The following is a 16,167-nucleotide window of genomic DNA, read 5'->3' as shown; positions in this document are numbered from 1 at the left end:
AAACAACAACAAAAGTTATACTATCTATGATAGCCTTAGTCCTCCCTTTTTTATACCCATTCTCAAATTTGGGGTAAAGAAACAAAAATAAAAATAGCATATTCAGTAAAGAATTTATTAGAATGACAAAAATGAGATTGACAATCCATGTTGAAATTCAACATTTCAATCAGTATCTTTTATTGTTATTCTGAATATTCAAATAACGGTAAAATAATCTCAGTTGATTCTTTTGGAAAAACAAATAAATTATACAGTGAAGAATAAAGTATTACTCCATCTGTGCATTTTATAGCCATAATGACAAACTGTTGATTTGATACCATGGGCATTATTAAAATCAAAGTCCTGCCAGCTCAGCTTTCATACATAACAAATTATTCTAATTATCTACTGGATCCAATTCATACTCTTACTATTAACTCTTATTTACCTGAACAAACCAAATTAAGACTATATAAAATAAGAGTCAGCAGGGTTCAAAAGTAAAAATAATTGGACTGGAAAAGAGTATTAGTTTAACTATTAGTGTCTAACAGAGACTTCATTTTCAACTTTGTAAATAAATAGGCACAACATTATTCTACTTTGAATTAGATTTTCTGACACTGTATAGCCTCTCTAGTTACATTACTCCAATCAAACCTGTGGTTTTCTGGATGTATAATTTTGGTCTAACAATTTTGTTGTATTATTGATTCTGGTTACTAATTTTTCTCATTGCATTTTTCAAATGTATTCTGTTCTTAATGAAATGAGAAAATAATATAAAATAAATATCCTCTAATATATTATTACTAAATCTTTCATTCAATAATTATTTATTGCACATGTCCTATGTTTAAGGAAATCTAGACTATATTGTTTATTAAATCAGTCATGCTATTGGTGAAATGATAACCTTCCATATGTCCATGCTCATTGTTCCAGCCCATTCATTTAAAAAATAATGCTATCTAAATACCTAATAAAAATTCAAATGTGCTTACATTAAGATTCTATTGTTCTTCATGATAGCAGTCCCAGGCCTAATCAATTGTATCACAGAATTCCCACTGGTTCTGCTGCTACCATTTTTAATTTGATATAAAACAGTGATTTATCCAGTTTACTTTCTTGAGGAGAGACACAGTCTAGTGCTTCCATTCCCTGAGGGTTATAGTGATGAGTGATAAAATACACTGTAAGTAATAATGCAGGACCCAACATTCTTGGAAACATTTTTCCCTCCATCTCACAAAGACACAATTACACACACTCATAATTTTCTTGAATCCCAACCACAGTTCCTCTCAAGCTGTCAAGTTTACGGAACATGTTTTCTCTATTGAGTATGTTGGCTTTTCATCTTTGACTCATTACAATTCCACGCTGACATTTATCTCTACTTCCTAAATAAAGGTATTCTTAGAAATGTCACCAAATCTAAGGAACACATCACCATTTACACACTCCAATGGTAGGTCTAGTTGTCCGTTTCATTTTTCCTTTCTAATGCCACTATTTTTTTTTTCTCCATGTTTGTGTACAATGCCCAGGGCCCCTCCTTGAAAATCTCATACTTACTTTTCTTAGCTTTCTTTGCCAATACCTACTCATATGATTCTAAACTCAAGATTAGTTCTTCAAGTCTCAATTTTATGTCTTTTTTCCATACTTTTTCTCTTTCTTTTTTTTTATTTTTGCATGTATTTTTTTCTACTAGTTCTATGTACCTATTTTTCTCCTATGGGATTTCTGATGATCTGTGAACAAAGGTGGAATCAAATCAAACACAGGCCCCTGTTGAATGCTAAGCCAATATATTTAGGTGTCATTGACATGTATAATCAAATACAAATACTTGAAATGTATCAGTATCTTTAAAATTCTTATATCATCTTCTCTATTCCATAGAAATATACTTCAGTGCCTTAGTTACTTTATTGTTACTAAGATAAATACCCAAAATGCAAAGGAGAAACATTTATTTTGTCTCACAGTTTGTAGAAGTTTTAGTCCATATTCAGCTGGCTACAGGGCAGGGTGGCTTGGCACTGGAGAAGGAATTCATGGCACAATGGGAAAGAAGCAGTGAGGCTTCCTTCTTTCTTCCCTTCGTATTCCACTGAGGCTACAAGCTTACTGGTTGGTACCACCCACACCCAGGCTGACTCTTGTCTCTTCATTAAATCCATCAGGTGTATCCAGAACTATGCTAAGTCAATCAGTGGGCTAATCCAGAATAACACACCATGATCCCGTATGACACAATCATGATCAATTAGTCCCAAAAGCCACACTGATGAGCTTCTAAGGTTTGGGGAAATATTTATACATAAGCCATAATACCTTATATCATTAAATTATACCACTTTCTTCAAAAAATATTAAAATCTGAAACATGGGAACCATCAGTATAACCCTTTGTTTCTCATTTCCACAATTGTACTTTTAAAAAGACTGCAATACCCAGGAAAAACTTACCTGAAGCGATTCACATGAGTGTCTCTTCACTTAAATTTAGGGTCCTTTCCTTTCAGATGTGTCACACAGAAATACAGAATACAGGAATACAGAAAATCCATACATTTGCCTAATTTAGAAAGTAGAAAAGCAACCTGATCCTATTTCAAAGGAACAAACTGAGACAATTTTTTAAATATTTAAATTATGTACCTTAAAATAAAATAACTGGACTCATACCTATAATATAATCCAGTACCCTTTAGTTGGGTTGAGTTAGCTTTTCCTAGAGTTCCCATATCATTAAGAAAAAGATACAGTTTACATTTTCAGAAAACAACATACTTTTCTCTTCTTTGAGAACCCACACTGTATTTCTTTGAGTTTGTGCTTTATAACTTCTGCCTAATATTTCTTTCTCATGTCTTTGACTCACTAGTCTTAAAAATTATTTTCCCATAATTGGAGTCTGCAAACCAGCAAACATACTTTATGAGTAGCTCGGGTTAAAGTCCTTACCTCACCTTTGAGAATTTCTCCATATCCTGTTTGATTGTTTTGTTGGCAAGCCTGGCAAGAGGTAAAAGCGGCATCAGGACTACCCTTTGACAAGTCCAGCTGCAGGCTTTTCATTGATTTCCTTCCTCCCTCTCCCTAAACCCTTGACCTCTGAAGCACAGCTTATTCCTTTTTATTTTCTTCCTTTTTCTCTCTCCCTTTTTGCCCTTCTTCAGCCTTAGGCTTTTTCTCTTCCTTTTCAGTAGTTAAAGTCTCCTAAGTCCCTAGTAAAATGAGTGCTTATGTCTAAAACATCCAATTCAAGAGACACTAGATCCCTCTAAGCAGAGATGGTAAGAAGTGTTGATTGAGTGATATCCTCTAGGACATGAAGCAGCCTCATTACGTACTCCTTCAGGTCAACATACACCATGCTGAGTGAGATGAAATAAAAATGCCCTCATCAGGGGAACACATATATAAACAGAGCCATTTAGTGCATCCTCCAATTTCCCATAGAGCTGGCATGGGGAATCCAGTCCTGAGCCCCATGGAGTGGACCAGAATTTGTGGGAAGGAAAAGTGCGTGGTCTCTGGGGTTTCCTGATGGTGGCCTTCATTTCAGGCCTTCTGTGATATTCACCACTGCGCCCCTGCACTCTAGGGCTCCTTGCCAACTCTACCTATCAGTATATTCTAGAGGCCTCACAAGTTGGCATCTCTGAAGCTAACTTGCTTCCTCCAACCACTTTATTTGGTTTTGGCATTCTTGGGATAATTTGAATCTCAAGTTTATCTCCATATCTCAAATGGTATGTGCTAAGAGGCCTTTCCAGACTTACATGAGTTCCTTTACATGAGTAAAATTCCTAGATACAAAGATCTTTGGGGTGGATTTTTTGGTATAAAATTCTGCTATGTATATAAATTCTTTGTTTTGCTCTTCTGATCTGCTGATAGAGGCTAAGGAAACTGTTGACAGAGGTTCAGGAAGTTGGTAGAGGAAGTAGGAAGTTCTCCATATGTCAGAGAAGAGGATGCTTGTCTTTACTGTCATGGCCTTGGAAATGGTTGCCGGATCTCAGGAAAATTTCTGCATGACTAGTAGGAATACTAGATTAACCATGGCAAAAGATGAAGTGCACATTTGTAGCATGACCTTGTAAAACTCTGCTGTTTAAATTTTTTTTTGGCCTGACCCCATAATGAAGAGTGTTGGGCATGTACTTCAGTAAAAGTAGGGTAGGGTTTGGCCTGCCTGTGGGATGAGACAGGTTGTTCCCGTGGTCAGAACTTCAGGCCCTCAGTAGGACCCCATCTTTTCTCTGCTTTTTTTCTCCTGTCTTCTTTTCTTTATCTCTTCCTAAATGTACATGATTTTAAAGCATGTAGTACAACTTAAATCATTATGGGTAACTCAATGTCTGTTTCCAGTAACAATGAATAAAAAATACAAATCATCTTTAGGGTACATTTATGAGCTTAATGCTAGTCATTTGAAATGAAGATTTTTAAAGTTTGATTCTTTTTTTCTCCAAACATAAGTTAAAAATAAAAACACTGGGCCAGAAGATTCCACATAGAAAGCTACCACTATTGTCTTTTGTCTTCCTGAGTAATATTGGTTACCAGTATATAACCAAAGAAATACTCTAAGTAACTTATAGAGTATTAAAATAATTTTTGTTATGACTTTACATTTGTTTCCAAAAAAAAAAAAAGGAGTACAATAGGTACCCCCTAGGAAAAATTCCGTGACTAGATTCTTTATAGTCACAAATGTAAAACTTCCGAAAAAGTTAATTCAGCATAGCCAATGAATCTAAGAGTTCAATATGATTTTATGTAATTATCTTGCACATTATATGTGTTTTCTTGTGTTCCACGGTGGCCTGTTAAACTGTTTTTAACAACAAGTTTGTGTGCAGATGTTTAATTTTTAAAAAATTGATCTTAATGAATTGCACCTTTATTTTTTATTATTGGTCAGTCAGATTTCTGGTTTTGTTAGGACATTCAAAAATGTGTATATAAATCTCCAAATGTTATCAAATATAAAACATTAGAGTATGTATGATTGATACACTGTCAACTTGAGCAGTTTAGAAGTTTAAAAAGAGATTCAGCAGGGAGCCAGAGTTCTTACTTTGTAAATATGGTCATCCCCTGCAAGGGAAGGGCAAGAAGATTTTGTAAGTGCTGCCTCAGTCCTGGGAGAGAGGTGGCTGTGTACAGTATAAGAGAGGAAAAGACAGTTGCTCTGCCTCTCTTGTGCTCTGGTTGCTTTTGATGGCTGCTGTCTTGAAATGTTGCCCTTGTGCCACACCGACTTGCCGTGAAGCCAGCTGATTATGGACTGAAACCTCCACAGAGAGTGAGCTAAATAAACTGTTGTTTCCTTCATTTTGGGCATTAGGCATTTTGCTCCAACAACTAGAGAAAAGTAATCAAGACAGAGGGTAACAATAGATAAACCTGAGGATTATATAAAATTTGCAAATAAAAAGTTATGGTAACGTAAATGTTATGTATGATTCAGGCTAAAAATATATGGTGTTGTATATAACTTTCAGGTGCATGCTGTCTTCTTCAAGTTCAAAAAGTTTTTCAAGTAAGCAAAATATGTCTGATGTAAGTTGTTAGGCAATTACGATAACATTTATTTTTTATTAAACTCTAAAATGCAAAGTTCATTTTTTTCTATTTTTTAAATACATTAAGGCTCCCACTAGCAAAATACACACACACACACACACCATCACCACCACCATCACCAACAACAACAACAACATTAAGTTGTTCTGACATCTTGATTTTTACAGTTAAATTACATGCAAATGGAACAAATGTTTCTGAGTTTTTGTAACAGTACATCTAAGTATATTTGGGTCTATTAAATGTACTTAATATGTTGCTAATTTGCATGTACAACACTGTGATAGAGATCAAAGGCTATCTGACCCTTAAATTACAGAGCAATTATTCTAGAGAAATGGTAAACATTTGAAAATACAAGTTTTTGTCAGATTATAGGTAAACAAGTTAAAAACAAGCTTTGTCTTAAAGTGATTGAGCGTTTTTATTTGTTCATCATTTAAGATATCTGAAATTCTTAAACTGAGTTAACACAACTCATTTAGCAATTGGTTTAATTTTTTCTGTAAAGAGATAAGTGATTTATTAGAGTTAAATAGTGATTTATTTAGTCTGCAAGTAGATTTGTTACCTTATATTACTTATCCTAGCATTTCAAAGACTTGCAACAAAATACTTGCTTGCTTCTTGCAATAAGTAAACATATATTTTACAGTGTAAAAAATTAATATGGATCTTACAAGGAGAAAAGAGAAAATGAAGGAAAGCCATTATCTACAGCACAGCCTCTTGCACTACTGCTGCTTGTTTTTAACCTACTCTGAGTTGTCCTGTATTTATGTTTCTATGGAAGGACCATTTAGGTGCAGGGAGTTTTTCTTGCCCTCCTCCCTCTTGGCCCTCTGTACCCACCTGCCCCACTGTACTTCCTTCCATTGTCCCGTGGCTTCAGAGAAATAGAGGAGGGCTCTCAGATCTTGTTTGTTGTTTGTTTGCTTTTTCTCCTTCACTGTTGAACTTGATATTTTCAATTTTGGAAAAACTAAAAGATAAGTAAACTGTGGATGAGGTTGTTAGTTCTGTTTTTTCTAAAAATAAATTAATGTGGATATCAGCATGGAGATTCCTCAAAACACTAGGATTAGAGGTTCCATTTGACCTGGCAATTCCTCTTCTTGGTATCTTCCCAGAAGAATTAAAAACATCATACCACAATGATATACATGTACTCATTTATAGCAACATAATTTGTAACAGCTAAATTGGGGAACAACTCAGATGTCCATCAACCAAGTAATGAATAAAATAGATGTGATGTTTTTATACATAAAGGAGTACTACTGAGGCATAAAGAAGTGAAAATGAGATTTTTATAGGTAAATGGATGAAACTTGAGACTACACTCATAAGTGAAATAAATAAGATCCACATGTGTAAGTATCATGTTGTCTCACTAGTGCAATAAGCTGAATGAGTAAATAAGATCCAAAATGCACAATAGAGACTGTGAATGGGGAATACATTGTTAAAGAAAAAGAGAAACAGTGATTGGGGAAGGGAAAAGGAAGGAAAGGCAAACAAAAAGTATATATTAATAGATACACAAAAATTGTTAAGATAGTTACAACGCTGGTTTCTCTTACTTCATTGAAAAGAAAGGATTGTGTTAATATTCTTTGGACAATATTTCATGTTTATGTCTTCCACTTTTTGAAAATAACAATAAACAATTTATTAGTTATTGCTATTCTCCTAATATTCTTGATATTCTGGTTTTTTTTTTTCTTTAAAATAAAAGAAATTAGTTTGAGAAAAATAGATCTGTGTTTTATCAGACAGTGTCTTAATTTTTCTGCTAGTATGGCTTTGGTTACTTAAGAAACTGTTATATTCCTAAAATTCATGTGCAATCATAAAAGACCTAGAAGACCAAAGGGAACTTGGGTAGCAAAAGCATGGCAAGGCATCATAATCCCAGGCTTGAAATTATCCTTCAAAGGGGTCAAACATGTTCCCTGGAAGAAAGATAACCTCTTTGATAAATGACGTTGGAAAAACTGGCTTTCTACATGTCAAAGATTTAAACTGGATTTGTACCTATCACCATGCACTAAACTAAAATAATAAAGGGATCAAAGATCTAAATTGTGTTTTAAGAAAAAACACTAATTCTGCTGGAAGACAACATAGGTAAAACTCTCAAGGACACAGGGGTAGATAACGAGTTCATAACAAAAGCCAAATTGTACAGGAAGTCCTTCAAAGAATCAACAGCTGGGATCACATCTCATTAAATGTTTTTGTGCATTGAAAAAATTACCAACAGAGTAAAAACAAACAAAAAAAACCACACAAAATACCCACATACTAGGAAAAAATTTTTTTCCAACTGTCCCTCAAAGGACTTCAATCTAGAATTTGTAAAGAATTGGAAAAAAAAAAAAAAACAGACTTCCCAAATTCAAAGACCCAATACAAAAGTTGTCATCTGAAATGAATGCACAATTCTTACATAAAGAATTCCAAATAACAAATAATTCTGTGAAAAAATGTTTAGCATCATTGGTCATCCAAGAGATGCAAATTAAAATAACCCTGAGATAACATCTCACTCCAGAAAAAAATGGCTAACATCAAGAAATCAACTAATAAACGACCATGCAATTGCAAAGCAGGTGCTTATGCTGCTGAGCTAAATCTCCAGCCCCAATAGTTGGATCTTAGAAAAAATACAAACAACTATCAACTGAGGAATGACTCAAAACATGTGGTATTTTTATATAATGGAGTACTACTCAGCCATAAAGAACAATAAACTCAAGGCTTTTATAGGTAAATGGATGCAAGTAGAAATCATACTCATAAATAAATTAGACTTGCATGTGTAACACTGTATTTTCTTCATAGAGTAAGAAACTAAAAGAGTAAAAATGATCTAAAAGTTACAATCGATATAGTAAAAGGGAAATAAATTGCTAAAAGGAGAATTTTATTGTTTGATCAGTTTTGCATACCTGTATCTCACAATCTCAGAAAGTATTTTGAAGAAAACAATATGTAATTTAACAACCATTGTTAATTTCCTATCATCTTAGTTTGCAATTCTATAATGCTATTGTTTCTGTTTTGCTATTTTTTAAATTTGTTTGCTTCCTGATTTTTCTCTGTTTTTGCTCTTTAAAATAATATTAATAATAATAATAATAGTAATAATAATAATAATAAAAACCATGTTGTATCTTCTTCTAGGGTATCTGCACCAGTGGGCCTGTGAGGACAGCCATTTCTCCATTGACCTAGGCCATCAGTGTCAGCAAATAGAGCTTGAGTCTGTGCTCTGCCATTTCCCCCTTGCTCCAGGTACCTGGGAGTGGAGTGTGAATCTATACTCCGTGCTTTCTCCATTGCTCTGCAATGACTTACCTGTGAGAGGAGTATGGCTTTTCCGGCAAGAGGAGTGATAGTGGTACTGCCTAGAGAAGGTATTTTAAGGAACAGGCATCTCCTAAGAAAGCCTCAACATCAGTGATAAGATTAAGAGAATCTAAAAGCATCAACACATAAACTAATAAAGTAGAAAATGACAAAGTGAAAAAACAAAATGTAATCCCACACACCCTGCCCACCCAGGAAGAGTTCAGAACACAAAGAGATAGAGCAAATAGCCAAAAAATGAAATTCTCCGAAATGATAGCAGCAGAAGTAGAAAAAGAAATAGAATAGGTCATAGAAAAAATAACCTCTAAGGTGTAAAAAAAAATAACTATTAAAGTAAAGGACATTAAAGACACAGACAAACAAATAGAGAACAGAAAAACAATAAAAAACATGAGAGCCAAAAATACACAAGAAATCAAATCAATGAAACAGATTCAAACAGAAATATAGAAGATTAGAAACTTCCCTGAAAGTATATACAGCAGATTGAATGAAGCAAAGATAGATTAGCAGATCTAGAAGACAGGAACACAGCTAGCAACCATGTAAGAAAAGATATCTTAGAAATAAAAAGAGGCCATGAAAAATCAATCCAAGAGCTATAGGATGAAGTAAAGAGTAACAATATAAGATCAATTGGAATTAGTGAGAAAGTTGGAAAAAGTCCAAAAGGCATTAAAAATTTCCTCGTAGAAGTAATGGCAGAAAACTTCCCAAACATAGATAAAGAATTTGGCATACAACTAAATGAAGTATATAGAACTCCAAATAACCATGATCAAAATAAATCTGCACCAAGACATATCATAATCAAAGAACAGAAAATTCAGCACAAGAACAAAATATTAAAATCAACTAGAGAAAAGAAACAAGTAACCTGTAAAGGATAACACATCAAAATTGCAGCACACTTCTCAATACAAACCCTTAAATCAAGAAGAGCTGAGAGTAAAGTATTTAAGTCCTAAAGGAAAACAATTTTCAGCCCAGATCAATATGCTCTGAAAAACTATCTTTCAATGTTGATGGAGAAATAAGATACTTTCATGACAATTGAACAGCTGAAGAAATTTGTGACCACCAAACCAGCTCTATGGAATGTTCTGAAAGACACATTACAAAGCCATAACAAAGGCCACAAATGCAGGAGCACCAATAAAAACAAGCCACCAGGCAGGCAAACAATTAAATAGAGGAGAAAGGTAAGAAACAAACAACAAGGAAACAACATGAAAAAGAAAAACCAATACACGTCAGTTATAATCATCAATGTAAATGGTTTCAATTCACCAATCAAAAGAAACAGGTTGGTAGAATGGATCATGAAGCAAGATCCAACAATATGCTGCATTGAAGAACACATTTAGTCCAAAAGGAAACTCATAGACTAAAAGTCAAAGGATGGAAAACAATTCTCCACCCCATAAGTATCCAGAAAAAAAGCCAGGGTAGCTATTCCATTTGCAGACAGTGTAACTTTTAAGCCAAAACTGATCAAAAGACACAAAGAATTTCAATATATACTCATTAAGCAAAAACTCCAAGAAGAGATAACAATCATAAATATTTTTGCCCCAAACAAAGGGTCTTTTAGCTACATAAAACAAATATTAACTGGCATAAAAAATCAAATAAACTAACACAAATGTAGTCAGGGACTTTTCTCCTCCACTCTCAAAAACAGGTAGATCAACTAGACAGAAAATCAGCAAAGAAACATTATACTTAAACAGAGTCTGTGAACAAATGGACTTGGTAAATGTCTACCGTGTTCCACCGCAAAGCATCAAAATACATATACTTAGCTACAAATGAGACTTTCTCAAAAATGTTACCTCATAAAACATGTTGAAGTCAATATAGAAGAACTGACATCTTCCTATGTATATGCTATCTATGTATCTAATGCTAAAACAATACACAGAAACTTATGGGACACAAAGCAGTCCTACAAGGGAAATTTATAGTTATGAACTCACACAATAGGAAAACAGAATGATCTCAAACGACCTAATTGTGAACCTCAAACTTCTAGAAAGAGACCATATCAAACCCAAAGCTCATATAAGGGAGGCAATTATAAAGATAAGAGCAGAAGTTAATGCAATAAAGACTATGAAATACAATACAAAGAATTAAAAAACCAAAAAGTTGTTTATTTGAAAGAATTAAAAAAAAATTGGCAAATCATTAGCTAAACTCATCAAAAGAGGAAAGACAAAATAACCCAAATTTAAGCAATTAGGAATGAAAGGGGAGAAATCACAATGGATGTAAAAAAAATCCAGGAGATCAATAACACCTACCAGGAAAAACTATTCTAATAAGGTGGAAAACACAGAAGAAATATAGAAATATCTATGTACAATCAAATTGCCAAAATTAAGATTTAAAAATTATAAATCAACCAATATCCAAGAAAAATGAAACTGTAATAAAAAATTTGCCAACAAAAAACCCCCATTGTTTGCAGATGGCATGATACTTTGCACAGAGGACCCCAAAAACTCCACCAAAACTTCCAAATTCAGTAGTGTTTCAGCATAAAAATCCCACAGTCAAAAATCAATAGCATTCCCAATATACAAGCAACAAACTCATAGAGAAAGAAATTGGGGAAACCATACCTTTCATGATAACATCTAAAAAATTGACATACTTAGGAATCGATCTGACAAAGGAAGTAAAATATCAGTACAGTGAAAATTACAGTATCTTTTAAAAAGGAGATTAAAGAGCATATCAGAAAAGTAGAAAGATATCCCTTGCAGTTGGTAGGAAAAGCTAATATAAAGAAAATGGCAATACTCCCAAAACTTGTTATACAGATTCAATCAAAATGCCATTAACATACCTGATTGATGCCGGATAAACACTCCAGAACTTCATTTGGAACCAGAAAAGATCTAGAATAGTGTCTCAGTCACTCATTGCTGAAACAAAATATTCAACACCTAAAATTAAGGAAGGAAAGGCTTATTTAGCTTACAGTTTTTGCAGATTTCAGTCCATAATCAGCTGACTCCAAGGCACAATGGTATGGCTCCAGGGCAACACTTCATGGTAACAGCCAGCAAAAGCTGTTAGAACAAAAGGGGCGGGGGCAAAGAAAGCCTCTTTTCCTCCTTTATATTGTACACAGGCCCCCCTCCACCCTTCCAGGGCCAGTGTAGCACTCACAAAATCCCCTTTTCCTCCTTTTGCACAGGATGTAGGTACTTATAAAGTAAGAACCCTAGCTCCCTGTTGAGTCTCTTAATTAAACTTATAAACTGCTCAACTACCCCTTTTCAACTTGTTGTTCTTCTAACTTTTATAGTTTAGAGAGTTTGTACCCTGGGAAACATAAATGTATTTAGCATATTAAGAGGTTATTGATAATTAGTTTCAATACATAGAAATCTTCCATCTGGTTTTGACTTGTAAGCCAAAATTTTGTTCTTTTAACAGGTTTACATGTTATAATCACACTAACAAGAACGAAAAGATACCTTTAGACCTTTTTCTAGTTTAGGAAACAGGGTTAATGACCACAAGTACACTTACTATCCAATATGGAGGCAGATTTATTTTATGTAGATGGACATTGATTAAGATCATTGTCAAAATGTCTCTGGCGATCTAGGGCTTATATGGGATAAGCAAGCAGAAAGTACAGAAGCAATTGAGGATAGGATCTTACAATACACATCACAGTAAGTGGCTATGCATCACAGTGACCTGTCATTGCTAAGAAACAAAACTAAGAAGAACTGTACCGAAATATATTACCTGGACAACTACAAACTGAAGTATACTGGATGGGATGGGGCATGTTTAATGCCAATCAAATGTTTATCATTTGTGAAGGCCTTCCTGATTATTTTCTTTTCTCTTGGGGTGATCATCCATAGAGCTAAGACAAAGCAAGGACTGAGATAAGCAGCCCTGAAAGGCACAAAAATTAAGGAAAGTGATACATTGAGATATGGTTCAGTCTTGTGAATGATGTCTTCAAACTCCAGCTATCTGTAGACTGATCAGCAACCAGTGCTTAGAGCAGGGCTGTGAGTGCATTTTCTCCTCAGAGTGAGCCCAAGGAGCTATCTAGTCCAGGTAAATTGAAATGGTAGCTCTAAGGCTGGATTTCTGAACCTTGTAGAGTAGTTAATATGCACCTGGGTTATATGTGTGTGCAGCAGTGCCTACAAGCATAGCTGATCTTTTAGCTAAACTTTTGTGGTACTAGTTATAAGCCATTTCTGTTGGGTTATGTTTTATTTTCTCACGTTTTAGAGCTTGGGTCCTATTTGCTTTATGCAATTTTTATTTAGTTATCTCTGCTACAAATGCAGGCCTGTTGTCACTGCCAATGATCAAGGGTAGATCATACTTGGGGATGATTTTTCATAGCAGAACTCAACAAACATTTGTTGTTCTCTCAGCTTGGGTAAATCATTGCCTGAGGCCAGCCAAGGTAGGTGTAGGTAAGTTTTTCAATGAGGGGAGGTCAGTGACAGTAACCCAGATAATGAAGCGTGAGCTGGCTGGGGGAGTCCATGTGCCAGTTCTGTGGCTAAAGCTTGCAGAACAGGCAGTAGGGCAGGTCTGGTGACTGGGATTTATGTTTCAGTCTGCTGAATCCCCAGAGAGGGCTTAGGAGTACAAATTTGGTGGATCGAAGTATTTACACTACAAGTAGGCCACTAGCTGCTCCCAGGGCCCGACAATCTAAGTAAGCATCATTGTTTTTGTGAACTCGAGGATGCAGATTCTGTAGACACCAGCACCCCCCCCCCAAATTTTGTAGTGTCTTTCTTGTAAGCAGTTTCTGCAAAATATCTTTGTGCCTTTCCAACAGGTAGCTTGGAAGTCATTACTCAGAAGTTTAGTGATATTTTGTGTTAAGAAACTAGACATGTGACATGGAAGGGCTTCTTCAAAGAGGGTAAGCAATTTTCTGAACCTCTGGGAGGCTGAGTCTGGGTCAGTTTGCTTTTAAGTCCAGAACAGGAGTCTTTCCACTTAAAGGTATAAAAGGGCTCCCAGGCGGGAGCCAACCAATGCACATAAAGGCATTTTTTAGGTCCAGGCAGGTGTACTAGCAGGCTGTGAGTGGCAGAAGCCTGAAGCACTATATATGAATGGCGATTACAGTGCATTGGCAGCTCAGAGATCCTGAACTGGCTTTACAGGCAAGAGTGGAGAATTTTAGCAGTTTGACAGGCTACAGACATTTTGCAGTTTTGAAGCCTCAAATTTTCTTTCCCAGGAGACCATGATAGAGCTGGAAGGGACAGAGAAACAAGCTGCCCCAGAGCCAAATCTGTTGCTAGGGCCTCCCTGAAAATAGTGGGAGAGTTGCCAAACCCTTGTGGCAATTGAGTCCAAGTGAGCTGTGTCTTGTCTCAGGATCTTCCCAGTTGAAGGGATTCATGAGAGCAACTCACAAACAGAGAAAGACATCTTTTATATCTAGACATGCAAATCAGGTGACATCTGGAGATAACAGCCCAAAGAGGGCACGTAGATTGAGAACAAAAGATTAACAGTCTATCCAGACCCTGTATTATTTTATGTGGCTGGGTGCCTGTTTGTGCTTCTTGTGACACTGTACCACAATGGGGATGTGATGAGTTGGCGTGGTTGATGGTCAGGTCTGGAGGCCAGTGTTTCACTCATACGTTTAGGAGGAGATTTTTCAAAATTTTAGGAGTTCAGTTACAAGACTAAGACTGATGTAGGCATCATCTTCCTCTTGGAGGAACAAGAGTTGAAAGGGCAGGGTTCATTGAAAGGAAGAATGACCGGCTTGGTGCAAAAGAGATGGTCATTTGTAAATTGAAGAAATCTCTTTCTAGAGACATTATTGGGGCTGGAGTACACAGATGTTCTTCCAGGCTGCAAGTCTGTGCCTAGTGGAAGGAGTGAGAAGCAAGAGTCCTAGTTGCCCCAGTGATGATATGGGCTCCTGATGGCCCAAATGAAAAGGAGCCTGATCTGGCCTAATCTGAGCCTGTCGGACCAATGAAAGGGTTACCATATGATATAGGCTGAAGCTTTTCAAAGTTCTTTTAATCTGAAGGAGCATTTATTTTTTAGTACCCATAGTCCTTATATCAGGTTTCTGGGTAACTAGAAACTTTTGACATACTATTGGGCTTTTCCCCCTCTATTTGATGACTCTGAAAAGTGCTCAACTGGGTTTTTTCAATGACTTTTTTGGAAAGGTCATGGCAACTCATTCTCAGGACTCACAGTCCATTTTTTCCTAGTCAAAATACGGAACCCTGAAGGAGTTGCTGACAGTTGTCTCAGGTGGGTGCTGTATGACACCATCTGACCAGGGTGAAGTAGAAGGCTCCAAGCAAGGTCCTCTGTGGCCAAATGCAGCTGATGGCTAACTGGATCGGGTTCAGCTGGCTGGAAGGAGAAGAGCTGGGAGTGGGAAGTGAAGCTATAAGTGCTGGCACAACTGTGGTGGCTGGGCACGCCAAGATCGAATTCTCAGGAAGAATCGGGTTGTCATCCTACCATTTCATCCTTATTTTGTATAAGGAGGAAAGTACGTCACTCATTTTCTACAACCACTGGAATAATCTCAAATAAATATGGGCAAAGAATTTTGAGATCTTAAGAAAACATTTCTGTATGACAGTGTATCTCAATCAAAATATGTCAAATATAATGAAGATGTGATTGCTGCATTCCTTTTCATATAGAATGTCATGGAATCTAATAATTATTTGACTATCTTACTTCACAAAGACCTTAAGTGTTAAAACATTGGGTTTAAAAGTATTAAAACAAGCTGTCAGAGAAAAAACTTATTTAACCTTCTAAATTAATGCCAAAAATTTTTGTGATACTGGGCACTGACACATATTTCCTGTGAATTTATAAAATCAAATGATCTTATACCTAAGCTAATTCGGCTTTAGAGTTTTTAAAGGTTAAACCATCGAATGATTTAAGTATTTAGAGGAGTAAAAGTGTTTTCTGAAGCAAAGAAATCACTCTAAGTTATTCAAAGGCTTCCTTTTCCTCAGGGCAGCTTAAATAATTGGATTCATGGGTATCTGAATCACTAGCAGGGGGTACAGAGGGACCAATGTCACTTTTCATATTCAATCTAAAATATTTGATTCACTTTGCTATATCAGTTAAAAATAAATTTCTACAGAGAATTAAATATGAGCTATGTAAGGGATC

The sequence above is a fragment of the Cavia porcellus genome, unplaced genomic scaffold (assembly GCF_034190915.1).
Source record: "Cavia porcellus strain 051 isolate PalLab524CR breed Dunkin Hartley unplaced genomic scaffold, mCavPor4.1 scaffold_24, whole genome shotgun sequence".
Lineage (NCBI taxonomy): Eukaryota > Metazoa > Chordata > Mammalia > Rodentia > Caviidae > Cavia > Cavia porcellus.
This window is presented reverse-complemented; position numbering follows the sequence as displayed.